Source organism: Mobula birostris, chromosome 27 (assembly GCF_030028105.1).
Source record: "Mobula birostris isolate sMobBir1 chromosome 27, sMobBir1.hap1, whole genome shotgun sequence".
Classification (NCBI taxonomy): Eukaryota; Metazoa; Chordata; class Chondrichthyes; order Myliobatiformes; family Myliobatidae; genus Mobula; species Mobula birostris.
The window spans coordinates 32750426-32768349 of NC_092396.1; the positions used below are offsets into that span (position 1 = coordinate 32750426).

The 17924-nt window shown below is 41.3% G+C and overlaps 1 protein-coding gene across 7 annotated transcripts in view; it reads left to right on the top strand.

Annotated features, from left to right (window-relative positions):
* The window catches only part of eif4g3b (eukaryotic translation initiation factor 4 gamma, 3b), a 315184-nt gene that overhangs the window by 116237 nt on the left and 181023 nt on the right, over positions 1-17924 (top strand). Inside the window, exon 1 of one of the 7 annotated variants that reach the window (XM_072245251.1) lies at positions 17521-17623. The exons of the other annotated variants lie outside the window; for them this stretch is intronic. The gene's annotated coding sequence lies outside the window, so the exon portion shown is untranslated. Of the gene's footprint in view, positions 1-17520; positions 17624-17924 lie in introns of those variants that run through there. 7 annotated transcript variants of the gene reach the window in all.

The window sequence follows — 17924 nt, forward strand, 5'->3', positions numbered from 1 at the left end:
AAGGCTTCCCCCGCCATCCGAAGGTAGAGCATTCCTATGAAATGGTTCATAAGCCGAAATGTTGTAAAGCGAAGAAGCAATTACCATTTATTTATATGGGAAAATTTTGTGAGCGTTTACAGACCCAAAAATAACCTACCAAATCATGCCAAATAACACACAAAACCTAAAATAATAGTAACATATAGTAAAAGCAGGAATGATATGATAAATACACAGCCTATATAAAGTAGAAATACTTTTCCACAATCATTACTGAACTGTTCTCCATAGCGAAAATCTCATGCAAGCACCGTCGGCAGAAAATCTCACGCAAGCGCTGTTGGCAAGAACACTCTCTCCAGTAACCTTTAAGCTATGAAGCTGCCAAATCATACCAAATACGTAAAAATACACAGCCTATATAAAGTAGAAATAATGTATGTACAGTGTAGTATCACTTATGGGAATCGGGAAGATAGCTTGCCGAGCACACTGATGATGGTGTGTTAGACTGAGTCGTCGCAGGTTGGATGGTGCAGTGGCCCCCACCCTCCAGGCTGCCGAGCGATACATTGCTGCGAAGCATGCAGGAATGCAGCGGTGGCCGGAATGCACCCAGCACATCTTTAAGAAAAAAGCTGAAATAAAGAAGCTAATTAATTAGGTGCCGCCCAACCCGTAATTGGCGACCCAGATCAGTGCCGATTTCCGATTGCATCGTCTCTGATCTGGGCCGACAATTACCTGTCAGTGGCACCTAATTAATTAGCATGTTTATTTCGGCTTTTTTCTTAAAGATGTGCTGTGTGCCTCCTGGCTACCGTTGCATTTTCCGCGAATCGGTATCTGTCCGTGGCCTAGGGGTTGGGGTGGTGGGGCACTAGGGTGTCATCTCATCGTCTGCTCGATGTCGAAGGTCGAGGTTCGTCGTCTGCTGTGGCTGATGTGGAAGGCTTGCTTGACTGCTGAGCCTCACGCATTTTTCTATCACACAGTTCTTTAATAAGGACTTAAACCATCCTGCAAATATCTCCTAAACCGACGTACCCTTTCAAAATTAAAGTCGTACTTTATCATTACTCATTCGGTTTCGATTGTTATCCTTTTTTCTTACAATTGCATCAGCTCTTCATCTGTCAGTTCTTGGTCATGAGATGCCAAAACCTCTTCAACGTCATGTTCATCAGCTTCCACAAGCCAAACTCACATTGTCCTTACTTCGTTCACCACGATCAAAATGCTTAATTATGTCTAGTTTTACCATAAGTGTAACACCCTTACGAGTTCTTTCAGGCTTTTCTGATACCATAGAACTCACCTTGCAAACTGCCGCTCACAGGCACGTGCTAAAGCAAAGCAGTTCTGAATCTGGGGGAGAGCGGCTGCTCAGGGCGCACGCTGCCTTTTATCGCGTGCTGAATTTTTTTCTTAACAGTGAAAGCACTTTCTGAAAGTGAAAACTGGGTACCAATGTAGGTCTTTCGTAACAGTGAGGTTTCGTAAAGCGAACATTCAAAAACCGGGTGACACCTGTACAGTGAATCACATGATAAATATAGAGAAAAAAACTGAGTAACATTATATATATGTCTACTAAATAGTTAAGTTAAAATTAGTAGAGCAAAATAACAACTAAAGGAGTAGTGATGTATTGTTCATGTATTCAGTGTCTATTTAGAAATAGGATGGCAGAGGGGAAGAAGCTGTTCCTCAATCACGGGGGCTTCTGTACCTCCTTCCTGACAGTAGTGGGGATCGTTTTTGATGGATGCCACCTTCCGATCCTTGAAGATGTCTTGGATACCATAGAGGCTGATATCCATGATAGAGCTGGCTAATTTTACAAGTTTCAGCAACTTACTTTGATCTTTCCATCTTGTGCGTATCTCTTCCCTCCCCCCCCCCAAATACCAGAAGGTGATGTAGCCAGTCAGAATGCTCTCCATGGTACATTAGTAGAAGTTTTGAAGTGTTTAGTTGACAAAGCAAATTTCCTCAAATTCCTAATGAAATTTACCTGCTGGCTTACCTTATTTACAGCTGCATCAACATGTTGTGTCCAGATTAGATCCTCAGAGATATTGATATCCAGGAATTTGAAATTGCTCACTCTCTCCACTTATGATCCCCTATGTAATTGGTTTGTGTTCCCTTGTCTGACCCTTTCTTAAGTCCACAATCAGCTCTTTGGTCTTGCTCAAGTTGAGCGTAAAGTTGTTGCTACGACACCACTCAACTAACTGATATCTCACTTCTGTATGCCCTTTGTCACCATCTGAAATTCTGTCAACAATGCTTGTATCATCAGCAAATTTATAGATGCTGTTTGTGCTATGCCTAGCCACACAATCATGGGTGTAGAGAGAGTAGAGCAGCGAGCTAAGTACACATCCCTGTGGAGTGCCATTGTTAATTGTCAGTGAGATGGAGATGTCATTTCCAATCTGCAGAATTTGTGGTCTTCTGGTTAGAAAGTCGAGTATCCAGCTGCGGAGAGGTACAGAGGCCTGGCCTAGTTTCTGTAGCTTTTGAAGCAGGAGTGTAGGAGTGATGATGTTAAAATGCTGAGCTACAGTCAATAAACAGCATGCTGACATAGGTATTGCACTGTCCAGGTGATCCAAGACTGCATGGAGAGCAGTTGAGATTGCGTCTTCTATAGACCTATTGTGGCGATAGGCATATTGCAGTGGATCCAGGTCTTTCCTGCCATGGGTGTTGAATCTAGCCATGACCAACCTCTCAAAGTATTTCACCACCATAGATGTAAGCACTACTGGACGATGCTCACGCTCTTCTTCTTAGGCACTGATATAATTGTCGCCCTTTTGAAGCCGGTGGAAACTGATCACTGTAGAAGTGAAAGTGCCTTTGAATACTCCCACCAGTTGGGTGGCATAGGTTTTCAGAGCTTTACAAGGTATTCCTTCAGGCCCTGCTGCCATGTGAGAGTTCACCCTCTTGAAAGACAGCCTGATGTCGGCCTATGACAGTGGTCCTCAACCTCCGGGCCGTGGACCGATACATTGCCGCGAAGAATGCAGCGGTGGCCGGAATGCACCCAGCATATCTTTAAGAAAAAAGCCGAAATAAACAAGCTAATTAATTAGGTGCAGCCCGGCACGTAAATGTCGTCCCAGATCAGAGGCGACGCAATCAGCAATCGCCTCTGATCTGGGCCGACATTTACTTGCCGGGTGGCACCTAATTAATTAGCTTGTTTATTTCGGCTTTTTTCTTAAAGGTGTGCTGGGTGCGTTCCGGCCACCACTGCAACTCTGCGTGCTTCGCGGCAATGTATCGGTCCGCGGCCCGGAGGTTGGGGACCACTGGCCTATGAGACAGAGATCACAGGGTCATCGGATGTTGCAGGGATCCTCATAGCTCTGGATTTATTTTCTCTTTCAAAGCGAGCACAGAAGAGGTTGAACTCGTGTGGTAGTGAAGCATTCACGATGTTGGGTTTTGCTTTGGAAGTAATGGCCTGCAAACCTTGCCAGAGTTGATGTGCATCTGATGTCACCTCCAACCTCTCTCAGAATTGTTTCTTGTTCTTAAAATAGCCCTCTGCAAGTCATATCTGGTTTTCTTATACAGACCTGGATCACCAGACTTAAATGCCACAGATCTAGTCCTCAGCAGACTACATTCCATGGCTTTTGATTTGGGTATGTACAGTAAGCTCTCGTAGGCACACACTCATCCACACAGGTTTTAATGAAGTTGATGACAAATGTGGCATAATCATATAGGCTCGAAGATGACACCCTGAACATGGTCCAGTCCACTGATTCAAAAGCAGTCCTGTAAGTGCTCCAGTGTCTTCCTGGCCCATACCTCTTCAGTCCTCACTACTGGTGCTGCAGTCTTCAGTCTCTTACTATACACGGTGTAGAAGTACAGCCAGGTGATCAGACTTATCAAAGTGTGCGCGTGGAATAGCATGGCAGGCACTCCAAACTTGCTGTAACCGTGGTCAGTGTGTTATTTCCTCTGGTACTATTGGTGATTTGTTGATAATTATTTATGGACTTTATCGGGCTAGCTTGGTTGAAATCCCTCAAAATGATGGATAAGGCATCAGGATGTGCTGTTTCTTGCCTGTTGATTGCATCGCTCAGTTTGTCTAGTTTGTAAGGTGACTGACATTAGCCTAAAGTGGAATGTACACCGCTACCAAAAAGATCTTTGAAATATCTTGCACGAGGTAAGATGACCAGCACTTAATTGCGAGGTCTTCCAGGGATGTCACCAACACATTAGAACACTACGAGGGGTTGATCATGAGGTGTACACTTCCACCTCTGCTTTTGAGAGACTTGACTGACCTATCTTGGTGATGTACTGTGAACCCATCTATTGAATCACTGTGTTCAGCACGGAAGCAGTTAACCAAGATTCTGTAAAACAAAGGACGCATGTGTTCTTAATGTCCGTGTGATACAGCACCCTAGCTCTGAGATCATCAGTTGTATTTACCAGATGTACACGTTTACCAACAAGGTAGTTGGTATTGGGAGTTGAAAACCTCATCTGATGCACCATCAGACCAGCACGTCAACTCCTCTTTTGCCAGTGGCTTCTTAAAGGGGTAGTGTGCCGGCCACAATCCAATCCATTTCCATCGGTTTTAAGTAGTGATATATTGTTCACTCGCATTAGAGCTTCTTCACTGATTGTACGCATCGTGGATGCAGTTAATGGTTCTTGTCCGTAGCAGGCTAAAACAAGAATATTTGATGTTTTCCATCATTTTCAATGAGAACTGCCCCCAAAGTGACAATTACGCTGTTATTTCTGCCTTTTGATCTGCACCTCACTGTCTTCTCCTATGGGGGGGTGGGGGGTGGTTCTAAAGAATACTTCCAATAGAATGACTGCTCCCTTCCTGATTCTAACTTCCTCTCTTCCTGATTCTAACTTCTTCCCACACTAATTCAATAGATGATCACCCAGCGCATTCCTTCTTTTCACAGTTATAAAACTATCCTTGATTAGCAATGCCACTCCCCATCTCTTTTAACTCACTCCCTGTTCCTTTTGAACCATCTAAACTCTGTTGGGATCAGGCAAGGTGACTAGGATTAAACTACTGTCTCTGGCAAGTGTATGAAGGTATTAAAAAGAACTTGAAGCAAATGAAGCCTCGGTTCTTTTAACTTTGAAAACATCCTTGGCCACTTTACAGAAGCATCTTTCAAAAAATGACTGAAGCACATCAGCAAGTACTTGGGCAGGTTATCAAAATGATGGACTTTATGCCCAATAGGTACTAAATTAGATCAATTTAGGACTGAAATTCTTTGTCCACTGATAATGGTATGATTAAATTTGGTGATAATCAGGAGGGATAAATTGGAGGAGCATAGATATCCTGTGAAATCATAGCCTGCAGAGAAATGTAATGAAGAGTAACAATGTACAAATGAGTGTTTTTAAATCATATTTAACCATGAACCTACACAATTCAGAAAACATGGGTGATGGGTGACAATTACTTTGCTTAGCTGCATAGTTTTGGAAGACTTGAAATTAACCATATAGGTAATTGGGAATGAACTAAATTGTGTAACCAGAACCTAGATAAAGGTGATCTACTATATATGGATTGAGTAATGAATGAAGAGCTGGATAGTTTCGGGGATAGGTTAAAGAGATGAACAAATCAGCTGAGTATTTTGCCCCTTATGCACTGTTTAGAAGTGCTTTTATTGTGGACATCTTTGGGCCACCTTCATCATGTATGAAGCAGCATGTTTCACCACTTAAGCAATTAACTGCAAAACTTTAAAGTAGCAGTTTCTAAACCATCCTAAAAGAGTGGAACATAAAAGAAAAAGAAAAATAAACTTCAGTATTGTCCCATAGAAAAGAATGGAAAAAACATAACTTCAGCATTTTCTCATGCATCAGTTTTGCTTCAGGATGCTCTCCGAATCATTAAATAAATAAGCTTAGTAATTTGTAATAAAGCTGAAATAAATCCATCTACTTCAACGCCAGAAGATGGTATATTGTATTCTGTGATGTCTAATCACGCTGAATTTATAATTCAAGTTGAAGTGCTTTGAAAAAAAGCTCAATGAAGGATGTAAGCATCTTGCACAGGAAAATTGAGTGCATATGACTATTGATGCTCACATACTTAACACTTTGTGGCTGCATTTATAGTTGAATTGCAGGAGTTGCAAACACTCATTTCTCATCTGCTCTCTTAAGTATGGTACCGGGCAGGGAAGAAACTGATATTATGTAAGTGCATCAGTTTGCACGAGTTATCAGGCGATTTTGTGCATTTGACCATCCCCTTTAAATCTCCAGTTGATTCTGATTGGACAGAATATAGTCACCTTACTGTGAAATGGGCTTTTACTGGCTCAGTCAGATTTGTGCATAATACTGTAGATGTGGCTCAACGAATTTCAATAGCAAGTCCCATTTTTAATTAAAAAGTGCTCATCACCACCTTAAAAGGAACAAAGCTTTTTTATATATAGCGAATGTTAGCGAAGCCCCGCAGTATTAACATATTTAAAATAGCGTGCATTCATCAGTATGAATTTGATGTGGATGACAAGTGCTTCTGAGCAACCTTATTTTAAAACTGAATTCTCTTTATATAGCATCTGATGCTTCATCTCAATTTATTTTCATGTAGTAAAGAAGTGAAAGAGGTAGGTGGTGATGGGGTGGATTTGAACTGTAATAGTTGTTTATCCTATTTAGTCATCGGGAACAGAAACTGCCTGAATGACTCAGCTGTTTTCAGCATGTGGTATATGATTAATGGGTGTTGGTCTTTGCATGCAGTGCCTTCCACCTCAGAACATTGGTACGTTGGTTTTCGGCCCGAGTTACATTCTAGTCAGTACGAAAGGTTCTTAAAATAACATACTGAATCTTCTGTGCCCTTGCTTTATATACCAGCTACAGTAAATGTAATAGAAAGACGGAAGTAGTCTGTGTTGCAGTTTTTAGTTACAATATTTTTTGCCATCTGTAGTCCAATGAAAAACATCTTTTTCAGTCCTTTTTAAAAGCAGCAAGTGTTTTCCTGAGCTGCTTATTTATAGATAAAGGCAAAAGATTTTGTTTACCTTTCTACCTTGAAGATGCTGACTCCCAACATAGTGGGGTACTGTATATCCTTCTCTCCCACCTTACTCTTCATGCCAACAGCCATCTAACTATAGAGGCACAGCAAAAATCAGGTTGACCCTAATGTCATCTGATCTTTGCAAAATGCACTTTTGTATGGGTTAACTGGGTGGTAACAATTTTGATTTGTCTCTCTTCCTTTACCTTTCACCTCTCAATTCTGTTCCTAGCTATCATTGCAATTATTAGTGCAGCTGAGAATAGCACACTAAATACAGGTTGGGATTGAAATTGGGACGTTCCAAAGCGATTGGATATAACCATTTTGAGCCAAAATATATAAACTTTTCAGAGGTTTTCTGTTTACCGACCTTTAACAGAACTGCAAATATCAAATTCTACGAACAATGTGTTTGGCACTGGTTTTGACATAAACCACACGTTATTATCAGTTATCCATGATTGAATTGAAAGCAGTTAACCTTATGTGCAGCACTTTTAAACTGACTGCATATCTTAATCTGCTTTACATAATTTGTTGGATAGCAGATTTAGAAGCAATAACCAAACATTGAAGATCTGAAATTAGAAGATACTGGAAAGGACACGTTAAGCAACATCCTTGGGAAGAGAAACTTTAGTTAGTATTTTTTTGCATGGGTACTGTTGGTCATATAGTCCACCTCTGCTCACCGTTGTCCTGAACTTGCCTTTTGTGATCTGGGAAAACTCAGGTGGTTTCAAAGCTATGCAAAGGGACCACATTGAGATACTGTGGGATGTGGACTGAATTAGCCCTGGCTACAAAACTCTGGAAATCATCTACTGAAGGAGGACTTCGTGATATTGCCATGTCAAAACTCATTGTTCAATATTTGACATTTGGAAGCATATAGAAATGTATTTGACCTTATTATCAATGAATATTGAAGTAAAAATATTTTAAATAATCAAAAACATTAATGCAAACAATTTTTAAAAATTAACTTGTCTCTTTTGTCCTGCAGCCCTTTAAAATCCTGATTCAGATGAATTATGGATCCTTCACCAGGTCTAACGTGACACTGGATGCGGGAGCTAATTCACTGTTGTAAATTTGGAGTGTCTTAGTAAGTTGCTGTTTTACTGTGGGACTCCATTGTGAGTCCAGAACAGCAACAGAGTTGGAATATTGTAGGGAGAGCATTGCCAGTAAATTTCAATCTTCTAAATTTGCTTGGGTCGCTTGAAATATGCATGGTTGCAGTTGAATGTTAGCAATTCCATGCGGAACTGAAAAAATCTGGGTTTTTGGCTTGACTTCAGTCATTGACCTTTCATTAGATAGGTCTTCATTTAGTGCTTTTCTAAGCAGACCTTGACTCAGAAGCAACTTGTGCAATTAAAGCTGTATGAGGTTTAAATGTACAGATAGTATCTGGGATGCTGGCCCTCTGATATAAAAGGCCTCTGCTCTAGTGTTTACATAGTAATATAGATTATTTTTCTCCATTTTGATTGGTGAATTACAGTACAAAAACAGCATTATATTTCCAAGTTAAGATTGTGTATAACTTGGTGGTGGGGTTGTCTTAAGTAGTAAGTTTTCTGTTGTGATGTTAAAGAACCCTGGGTGGGTTACTGCAGTGCATTTTGTAGGTGGTGAAAACTGCTGCTGTATTCTGTGAAGGTAATGACTTTGCCTTGAATTGTGGTGTTCAGCAAATAGTGTAGAACTAAAATAAACGTTTTCAACCAGCAGTTAGCAAAGATTTATATTCCATCACACTCCTAATGTGCAGAAAAGCTCTGAGAGTTGGGAATTGACGCAGTTGGCACAGAATATCCAATCATAACCTCTTTTGCCTATTTACCTCAGTGGTCCAGTTAAATTTTTGTCTGTCAGTGACCTTGCTTATTGACATTTATCACTCTAATTCTGAATGTTATTGAGAATTTACTGCATGGAGATATTCATTCTGAAGAATTGCAGTAGAAATTAACACCGTCCAATCATCCACCCCTTTGACATTGATTGAGGAAAAGGTCAGTTATGATTAATCTGAAAGTGACTGAACATAAAACACTGAGATCACCATCCGTATTCTTGTGTCTTAAATGAATGGCTTCCAACAACCACTGTTTCTTGTAATAGTTGCATTTTATGCCAGTGATGCATTTACCATTTGATACCCATAAATTTCAATGTTGTTAGAGCTTCCTTTTTGATATACTTTGTCAAAAGCTGTCCTAATGTCAAGGGCAGTTATTGGCCTCAATTTTGGACTTAAGACTTTTTGTTCTCCTTTTGAAAGAAGGCTGTATTGAGGTTTCAAGGCGAGTGGTTCTGGGCAAATCGTGATACTTGGTGAGTTTGACTATAATATTTCAAAGTCAATTAATAGTCAGATTAGTCTTGACCTGACGTGTTCCCAAACTAGCAGCTGCATCCTTCAGCGCTGAACTATCAACAGTGATACTACAAAGCTATTCTTGAATATGAATATTGATCAATCTTTTTCTGTTCCGGTTAATCTAGAGAACCAGAAGGATTTCAAAGTGACATTTATTAATAAATGCTAATAGGTGACTCATTAAATTATCATTCAAAGAAGCAGAAAATAATTTAAAAGCCTATTGGAGTGGACTTTTATCTTAAATAGAGTATAATAAACTGGTCCTGGAGAACATACATTGTAGAGTTGGCAGAATAATAATCGACACAAAGGATTTAATTATAAGGTGATTTAACACCAGCTAGTATTATAATCTGAATTTTGTGAGGTAATTTGATGAAACTTTCCAAATATTCTACCTGAGGAAGGAATACCTTGAGGATGAGCTGTGTGAGAATTGGACCAATCAGGAGTGAGAGTGGAAACATGTGCATGGAGTCAGAGGAGGTAGCGGAGGTACTTTATGAATACTTCAATATTCACCAGTGAAAAGGACCTTGATAATCGTGGAGATGACTTCTGTGGACTGAAACACTTGATTGTACAGACATTAAGGAAGAGGATTTGCTGGAGCTATTGAAATTTATTAACAGATAAGTCACAGAGACTGGACGAAATATACCCCAGGCTTTTGTTGGAAGCGAGGGAGCAGATTACTGAGCCTCTGGCGATGATCTTTGCATCATCAATAGGAACGGGAGTAGTACCAGGGGACTAGAAGGTCTCAAACATTGTTCTCTTGTTCAAGAAAAGGAGTAGAGATAACCCAGGAAATTATAGATCAGTGAGTCTTACTTCAGTGGTGGGCAAGTTGTTGGAGAAGATCCTGAGAGGTAGGATTTATGAACATTTGGAGAGACATAATCTGATTAGGGGTAGTCAGCATGGCTTTGTCAGGGGCAGGTCATGCCTTGCAAACCTGATTGAATTCTTTGAGGATGTAACAAAACACATTGATGAGATTGAGCAGTGGACGTAGTGTACATGGATTTCAGAAAGGCATTTGATAAGGTTCCCCATGCGAGGCTCATTCAGAAAGTAATGAGGAATGGGATCCAAGTAGACCTTGTTTTGCGGATCCAGAATTGGCTTGACCATAGAAGGCAAAGGGTGATTGTGAATGGTTTGTATTCTGCACGGAGGATAGTGACCAGTGGTGTTAGTAAGGTGGGTTAGTAAGTTTGTTAATGACACACAATTTGGGAGTGTTGCAGATAGTCTGGAAGTTTTCAGAGGTTATAGCGTGACATCGATAGGATGCAGAACTGGGCTGAGAAGTGACCGATGGAGTTCAGCCCAGGTAAGTGTGAAGTGGTTCATTTCGGTAGGTCAAATTTGAAGACAGAATATAATATAAATGATAAGACTCTTGGCAGTGTGGAGGATCAGCGAGATCTTGGGTTACATGTCCACAGAACCCTGAAAGCTGCTGTGCAGGTTGACAGTGTTGTTAAGAAGGCGATTGGTGTGTTGGCCTTCATCAACCATGGGACTGAGTTCAAGAGCCATGAGGTAATGTTACAGCTATATAAGACCTCGGTTACTCCTCACTGGGAGTACCATGTTCAGTTCTGATCACCTCACTACTGGAAGGATGGGATACTATAGAGAGAGTGCAGACATGGTTTACAAGGATGATGCCTGGATTGGAGAGCATGCCTTATGAGAATAGGTTGAGTGAACTTGGCCTTTTCTCTTTGGAGCAATTGATGATGAGAGGTAAACTGATAAGGTGTACAAGATGATGAGAGGCATTGATTGTGTGGATAGCCAGAGGCCTTTTCCCAGGGCTGAAATGGCTAACATGAGGGGGGCATAGTTTTAAGGTACTTGGAAGTAGGTACACAGGGGATATCAGAGTTAAGTTTTTCACACAAAGGGTGGTCGGTGCATGGAATGCACTGCCAGCGAAGGTGATAGAGGTGGATACAATAGGGTTTTTAAAGAGACTTAGATAGGTACATGGAGCTTAGAAAAATAGAGGGCTATGCAGTAGAGAAATTCTTGGCAGTTTCTAGAGTAGGTTGCATGGTCGGCACAACATTGTAGATTTCTGTTTCTAAGTAGGTCTAATTATTGCCACCTCTTCTAAAATTTCAGCTAGCTTCTTTGGATTGTGGCTAGTTTCTAATGGAATGGTTTGCGCTAAGTAAACTATTTTTCTGTGGTTTATTGAAAGATGTTAAGATGTAGTTACGTTGAGTAGTTTAACTTTGAAGATCTGAAAAGTCTGAGGTTTTGAGAACTTGGAAGTAATTTTTGAATGCCTACTCATGGAAGGATATGTATAGAATGCTAAATACATTGTACAATAAACTTGGGTAATTGATTGCCTGGACACAATCCTGCAAATTCAAATTTATTAATTTAGTGTGATGTTGTACCTTCTAAAAAATAACTGCAATCCTTAAATCCTTGTAGTCTTTCTGGGTAGAGTGATCAGAACATAAGAAATGTAATCAAGAATGGTCTACATGGCCCCTCAAGCCTGTTCTGACATTTGGCATGATCACAACTGATATTTTCCCCTTTGGTCCTACTTTGTATCCCTTGCTTTCTCTCTGATTTTCCAGAAATCTATTCATCTAAACCTTGAATATGTTCAGTAAATAAGAATTCACAGTACCGTGTAATTACAAACTTTCCAAGCCTTTTGTTAAGGAGAGCCAAAAGCAACCAATCTCAGGCTGACTTTCAACGAATAGTTGTTCCTGTCATCGTCTAGAACGTTCTTCATTAAAATAGCTATGCTCTGTTGATTTTTTTACTCCATAGTTAGCTGAAAAAAGATTTATTCTATCTCCTGACTCAGGGTCTCATCAGTAGTTATAGGTGAGCAAACACAATAATTGGCGAAGAGGTTCTGTATTAAATCAACTGGCAATTTCAGCAGAAGACTTGTGCACAGTCCTACAACAGCAACAAACTTAATTTGAAGCGGCTCAACTGAAGTTAATTGCAAACTTGACCAGCAGTTACCAGTGAGTCCACCAACATCATGTAAAACACTGAGCAGAACTCGTGTGAGTCAGTTGTTGCTTGTGTTACCATCTTCAAATTTGATGCCATTTCTGGAGTTATGTTTGATTCCTGGTTCAGATGTTATGAGGATATCTTTCAGGTTGAGTTTGCCAGTAAATATGACTCATGGAAGACACTCATCTTTCTCCAACAATTGGATACTGCTGAACATGTGCGTTATGTCAAGAACCCTCATGACCTATCATTTGAAGAAACTGTCCAACAGCTAACAAGTGCTTTTGGAGAGCAGCTTCCTGTCTTCAGTGTCAAAAACTTGTCAAAGGCGAAGTCTTCATCTGATGAAATCAAACACTTCATCACATATGCCGGTGTTGTCAATCATGAATGTGAAAAGTTCAGGTTGGGTAACATGACTGAACCACAGAACATCAGACTTCTATTTGTGTACTTTAGACACCTAGTGATGAACATATTTGCAAAAGGCTCCTGGCCAGACTGGAGCAAGACCTTGATATGACTCAACAAGCTGTCACTTAAGAATGTCAGATGTCAGTGTTCAATCAACCCGAGGATATGTGGAAGCCTACCTACTGGTCAGGTAGCTCAACTACATACCATCGAATGGTGGGAACTTCGATTATTTTTAGATTATGAGGATACGCAGTCCTCTTTTATTGTCATTTAGTAATGCATGCGTTAAGAAGTGATAAAATGTTTTTCCAGAATGATATCCCAGAAACACATGACAAATCGACTTAAAAATTAACAAAAACCACATAATTATAACATATAGTTACACAGTGCAAAGCAATACCGTAATTTGATGAAGAAGACCATGGACACGATAAAAAAAAGTCTCAAAGTCTCTCGAAAGTCCCATCATCTCATGCAGACAGTGAACCTCCAGCGCTGCCAACTTGCTGATACAGCATACTGGAAGCATCCGACCACAGTGCGACTCCGAGTCCGTCCGGAAAACTCCGAGCCTCCGACCAGCTTTCTGACACCGAGCACCATCTCTGCTGAGCACTTTGACCCCGGCCCTGGCAACAGGCAATAGGCAAAGCCGAGGATTTGGGGCCTTCCCTTCCGGAGATTCTCGATCGCACAGTAGCAGCGGCAGCGAAGCAGGCATTTCAGAAGTTACTCCAGGTGTTCCGTGCTTCTCACAGCTGTCTCCATCAAATCCGGATTGTGCACAGCCCCCTACGGTACTCACTTGGAATGCCCGCGTGCGCTGCGTCACACCGCTGTCTTCTCTTCCCTCCACCTTTTCGTACCAATTTCTGCCTGGTCTTATTCAGTTTTGGCAGGCAGCTTCCACATCAGTTTTTTGATAACAGAAATGTAGACTCTTGCAGCCTCTCTCCCAGGCTTATGAAACTACTCATCACCCCAGTCCTCAGAGCCTAGTGGCCAGTGGCACTATGAAGCCTTTGCCCAGCCCAAGCCACACCACTACATCAAACCTGCCTCCACAGATCACCCAGCATCAAGTTCTTCAGTGAGCAGATGCCCTGTAAATTATGTGTAACATGCTGTAGGGTTTCACTGCTGTGTAACATGCTGAAAGGTTTCATTAATAATGTAATGGTTTCTCAGTTTGGGTTATGACAAGAGATAATGGGATTTGGAATGCTGCTGTTCTTTCTTGTGAGCTAGAAGAGAGATTTTCGCCATCTTTTGCCGGGGAGAGATGAGAGAAGACATGAATGGAGAGAGCTGGTAGACTGCTGCACAGGGTGGATTTGGAGCAAGGGTCCAAAGGGCAGTGACGATCAGAGGAGATCGATGGTGGACGATCGACTTAATAGCGAGCTCCAACATTGCGTAACTGACTGTTTAGTAAGATTGGGCCCTTTTTTTGTTTTTGTTGCTTCTTTACTAACTATATAGTCAAAGTAAGAATTATAAAGCTTAATCGTTTTAATTGCATATTGTGTACTGTTTGTTATTTTGGGGTACTGATTTGTAATGGGACATATCGCGCAATATACACTCAAACGAGATTTCTTAAGTTTGGCCGTGCCAGGGGCTATCACCTCCTATATTAAGCCGCTAGCCAAAGCGGGAGTTACACTTGAAAGGATCCCTGTATCTTTTACCACAAGAATGGTAGGGCCATCAATTTTTGGAATGACATCACTGCTGCCGCCTCCTAACCCATCTTGGAATGCTGTCGCAGGGCTTGGCACTGGTGTATCTTACTCCCAGCACTACTTGCATCCCAGTTGTGAGGAAACAACCAAAGAAATTGGAAGAAATTCCACCTGCTACTCCAGAGGTTTTTCAAGTGAGAAAGTCAGCCTGGGATTGGTTGTTTTTGGCTCATCATAACATCTTCTCTTGAATTTCATACATAATACTAAAGGCCATTTGGAATAGACATCAACCAGGATGACACTGGGCCAACAAAATCAATACGTACTCAATTCCAAGGTCTGGTAGCCTGACACTATGGTTGTGGATCAGCTCTAATTGGATTCTTTGTTGCCATGACATTTTGGGAAGGGGTTGAGGTAATTGCTGATGCAGTCATTTAATGTCCAGGAGATGCTACTTAACAGCTGAGGGAGCAGGTGAGGAGGAGGAGGGATTGACTGTTGATCCTTTGGTACAGCATAAAAAGGGGGGTGGCAGCTCATTGAAATCCGCAGTCTGACCTCTATCCAGTACCTCAAGAAAAGTATCTAATTTCTTGCTTACTTGGTGTTATTTTGTCATGAGCTCAGTGTTTCCATTACCTTTGGCATGCAGTGTGGCTAGCTTGTATTCTCTTTGTCTGCTCATTGCACTCTCTTTCATGCAGGAATTCATTGGTACCGAATCAAAATCAAATTTAATATCACTGACATATGTTATGAAGTTTGTTGTTTTGCAGGAGTACTTCACAATACATAGTAATAAGAACTATAAATTACTATAATATATAAAATTACTTTCTGCAGCTTTTTCCAATCCTGTGCAGCGGCTCGACTATACCAGACAGTGATGGAACCTGTTAAATGCTCTCCATGATACATCTGTAGAAACTTGCTAGAGTCTTTGATGTTGTGCCTTTCTTGTAATTGCATTAACATGTTAGTCCCAGGGTAGATCCTCAGATGTTGACACCCAGGAACTTGAAACTGCTCGCCCTTTTCACTTCTGATCCCTCGATCAGGACTGGTATGTATTCCCTCAACTTACCCTCCCTGCAGTCCACAATCAGTTCCTTGACCTTACTAATGTTGAGTGCAAGGTTGTTGCTGCCACACTACCCAAACAACTGATCAATCTCGCTCCCGTACACCACCTTGTCTCCATCTGAAATTCTGCCAACAATACCTGTGTCGTCAGCAGATTTATAGATGCTGTTTGATCTGTGTCTAACTTCACAGTTGTGGATGTAGAGAACGTAGAGCAATAAACTAAGCTTGCATCTTTGAGGTGCGCCAATGTTGATTATCAGCAAGGAGGAGATAATGTTTCACCGACTGGTCTCCCAGTGAGGAAGTCAAGGATCCAGCTGCAGAAAGAGGTACAGAGGCCTGCGTTTTGGAGCTTTTTGATTCGAACTGAGGGATTAAGTGTGTTGAATGCTGAGCTGTAGTTGATAAACAGCAGCCTGACATAAGTATTATTACTGCCCAGGTGATTCAAGGCTGACTGGAGAGCCAGTGAGATTGCATCCACTGTAGTCCTATAGTGGCAATAGGCAAATTACTCTGGGTCCAGGTCCTTGGTTAAGCTGGAGTTTATTCTAGCCATGACCAACTCTCAAATCACTTCGTCAAAGTAGATGTAAGTACTACTGGGCAATAGTCATTGAGACAGCTCGCCCTGCACTTTCTTGGGAACTGATATCATTGTCACAATTTTGAAGCCAGTAAGAACCTCTGACAGCAACAGTAAGAGATTGAGAGGTATCCCTGAACACTGCTGTCGGTTGGTTGGCACAGGTTTTTAGAGCTCTGCCATCTGAGCCTGTCGACTTTTGAGTATTCACCCTCTTAAAAAAGGTTCTGACGTTGGTGTCCGAGACAGAAATCCCAGGGTCACTGATGCTATAGGGGATTCATATAGATTTAATTTTATTCTCCCTTTCAAAACATGCATAAAAGTCATTGAGCTCACCTGGGATTAAAATATCACTGCCATTTATGATGTTAGGTTTCACTTAGTAGGAATTAATGGCTTGAAAATGCTGTCAGAGTTGATGTACAACTGATTCTGTCTCTAACCTTAACCAGAATTACTTTTTCACTCTTTCTGTAGGTTGTACCTGGACTACTTGTGAGTTCTGGATCACTGGTCTTGAATGCCACGGATCTAACCCTCATCAGACTATGAAACTCCTAGTTCATCCATTGTTTTTGATTTGGATATATCCAGTATGTTCTGGAAGACACACACTTATCCATACAGGTTTTGATAAAGTTGGTGATAATTGACATATTCAGCTTTCAAGGTGAATCCTTGAATTTTGACCAGTCCACCAACTCAAAGCAGCCTTGTACGCACTCCTCTTGCCCCCCCCCCCCCCAACCATATCTTCTTGGTTGTCAACACTCGCACTGCTGTCTTTAGTCTCTGTCTATATGCTGGGTGCAGAAGTACAGCCAGGAGACCAGAAGCATACTGCACCTCCTCTGCCTTTAAACGATTGAGCTGTCCTGTCTTTATATGGTGAAGCTGCATCTGAAATGGTGGGATGGTGGGGGATAGCCATGTTTTCATGGAGCAAAGTACACATCAGTCCCTGATCTCCCTCTGATACAACAGTTTTGCTCTGAGCTCTTCAGTTTTATTTTCCAGAGACTGTAGATTTGCCAGGAGAATAGTCAGGAGTTGGGGGTCTTAAAGCCTCTGCATTTCAATCTTACTTGCAGCCCAGCATATTTTCCTCACTTCCGTTTCTTAAAGGGAAACCGTACTCCTGACCTGAGTCTACTATCCAGATTGCTTCTAATTTTGCAGGTTCCAGCAATGCTTGTGCGCTTTGGCTCTTGACTGATGGAAGAGTAACTTTGGGTACAGACATCTTAGGCTTGGGTAACAACGGAGATACTGCAAATTTTGCTGCAGGCATGGCATGCTCATGAATGGAGTGGTTGTGTTAGTATTTCTCCCAGAAGCTACAGCAGGTAGGATATCTGCTTCTCGTTCTTCATAGATATAAGCATTGATTGTAGGGTCTTAGCCTTTGTGTATATCTTTGCAATTTGGAGCTTTCAACAAATCATTTAGCGATGTTTATTGTACATCTCCTCTCTGCCAAAGTGCCTTCCAGTCCATCGTTGCTTTGTGCTGGACTGTGAAATGATATCAGTTATTTCTGCAAGGAAATGACAGTCATGTTTAGTTTATCATCTTCAAACACTTCATTCAGTTCTGCCATTAGGTCTGGGTTAACATTATCAACATATCACTCCCTTCCTCATCAAG